Raw genomic sequence first — 2,867 nt, forward strand, 5'->3', positions numbered from 1 at the left:
GAGGGAAGGGGCCACGGATAGAGCCCTGGGGGACCCCGGTCAACTAAGTATATAGGGTTTAAAAGGGATGAGCATCTTATGTGTTTCTGTTTTGTCCACTTTTTAGATTTCATTTCATGATGGAACTAGACTTGCCATTTAGAATGGCATTTGCAGTACCCCACAGCTGTCTGTCATACAGAATGGAACCTCCTGTACATTTACAGTAACTTTTGTAATGCATTTGATTGTCATGCGAACAGCAAACAATGGTGCTTCCCACAAGAATATTGAAGAATATGCATTAACATTTTGTGAACTTTATGTATACAATTTACAAACATTTCTTTTAAATATAATTTTGGGTTCATATTATTGTCCATTGTGGAGAGAGGAGGAAATCTGTATGCTTTTGCTTTTGCTTCATATTTAGCTTTGTTGTTTTCTTTCTCTAAACCTGAAATTGGTTGTCTTTTCTGTAACCATTAGCCAACACACATGAGCTGTTTGAAAAACTGCTTTTATGTACAAATCAAAAGAGGCACACAGCTTAGTTGTTTAACTTGTCAACCCCTAAATTACTGATTTACAGTGCTACTGTAGCAATACAGTGCTTGATTCGTGAATCGCCTGCTGCTGGTTTTGGTTAGGTTTCAGACCTACGCCTGCAACCAGTTGCCCCAACAGTTATGGGCGAGACAAACCGCTGTTAACGCCTCACTTTTTATGCGAGGTGTGTAATTTTAAATGGCAATTAGGTTTCCACAAAAGAGACCTCTGAGCCACATCCAAGCCGACTGACTCGCCTCCTCTCGTGTCTTTTGTAGGTGGGTTAAATCTAAATTCTGAATGTGTGCCACAAGATAAAAGGCCTCCACAAAAGATACAGATGTATGATCATCATGGTTCAAGTTATTTATTGTGCCTGAGTTTTGAGGGTTCTCCTGGACCTCCTAGGAAGATCATTTTAATGGGCTGCTGATGCCTCTACTAGCAAGAAGGTTTTGACTCATGGATGTCTTATGCAAAAATGTGATGAACTGTGCCTTCAAACCAAAATAAAATATTTTGTTTACAAAATGTCTTGATTTTGCGATTTGAAAAAAAGAATTACCATGCTGCTAATGTTCTACTTATGCTGTCATGGCACTGGACATGTACTTTCTTCATTAAAGTTTAAGGTGGTGACAAATAGACATGATGCAAAACTGCTGTTGAGACAAGATGCTTAGTGTTGGTGACTTTGAAAGCCACGAGCATGCATTTGACCAGATTTTTGATTTTAGCATTTTATATTTGATTTTGATTTCATATTTAAATGTATTTTATAAACTTTTAAAAAATGCTAAAAATAATAAATATATTAAAAAAAACAAGAATTTGAAGGGTAATATATTTAGGTCTGATAATGATGTACATCATGTACCGACGTACCGTGCATGTTAAAATCATATATACTTAATTTTTTTCCAAAGCATACATTTATATTACATTTTGGGGGGGAAACGGTGGATTTAATGTTGAGGCACCCTCAAAGTTTAGTTGCCCACTGGACTGCAGGTCCGTGCTTAAAGGCGGTCCCCCTTGGGGTCCATCCATAAATTTCCGCAGGGGCAGGGCTCGGGATAGCAGCACTCTGTACACTGTACACGTGTACAGTACTACAGTATTGTATCAGTTTATCATTTTGGTGGCATAGACTACTCTACTCTATTCTGGACAGTTGTTCCCTGGTTGTTCTGCAGTGGTGACTCGTCTCGAAGGCAGGCCAGGCCAGGCCAGGCCAGGCCACCCAAAACACTGTCTTCCCCGGTCTGAGGGCTGCCTGCAGCACCTGCCTGCCTTTCCAATGCTTCTGAAGTTTTTACGGAGGGTCACGGTAAGTATCCATTCAGATAGACTATTAGCATGCGTATGTTTCTTTGTTTTTCCACGAGAATGTAAATTCTCGTAGTGACTATTTCTTTGTGTACCAGGCATTGATTGGCTGCACCACCAGGGTGATCCTCTAGGAGTCGCCATTTTGAGTTTAGGTTTAGGTAGAACCTATTACCTATTATTACCTTCCACATAGATCGGCTATGTTAAAAAAGATCTTGAAAAGAAAAAGTGGAATATTTGAAACATTTCTTTCAGATGGGGCCCGGGGGTCTGCGGAGAAATCGTCCTTGACATGGAGAGCTGGTTTAAACAATAATTTTAAAAACATGGAAGCAATCCCAATTAACTACACTTTAGAAACAAGCCCAAAAAACCCAACAAGTCGCTTATCTTACATGGCAACACTGGGAGGCTCTCTCTGGAGCCCAGCTGTGCTACTGTATGGGCCTACCCATGATGCAACTTTAGGCTGTTTCAAAACTGATAACCTATCTCAGGTTAGGGTCAACATTTCAAAACCTATAATCTTACGTGTCAACTGAAAAGCTCTGTCACTTAATGTCACCTAAAATGTAGGTCCTAAATCCAAATAAACTCAAGACAGTTCATGAGGCAGTTGATATAAAAACAAAAAGGCAGGCAATTAGATTTGGGTGTGTCACATTCACCCAATTTACAGTATATGCTTTTATATGATGATCTTCATTTGTCCTGCACCTGGATGTGCTTGTGCACGACTTTCCCCTAATTTCTCATCTGTTCCGCTGTACTCACACACAAATGTGATAACTGGGGACATCACACTATCCAGATTGTGAGCGTTAAAACAATATCTCCATCAAGAGTTTTTATTTGTTACCAAAAGATGGCAACATCGACACTCCACCTCAGTATGTTTGGTGTGACACAGTAGGTGTGGTCTTCGCTACTGTGACACTAACACACACTTCCTCTTCTCATGGTGGTGAAACCATATTGGCCAACCTCCCCTCCTCTCTAGAGGAAGA

The sequence above is a fragment of the Gymnoscopelus braueri genome (assembly GCF_963280865.1).
Source record: "Gymnoscopelus braueri genome assembly, chromosome: 13".
Taxonomy (NCBI): Eukaryota; Metazoa; Chordata; class Actinopteri; order Myctophiformes; family Myctophidae; genus Gymnoscopelus; species Gymnoscopelus braueri.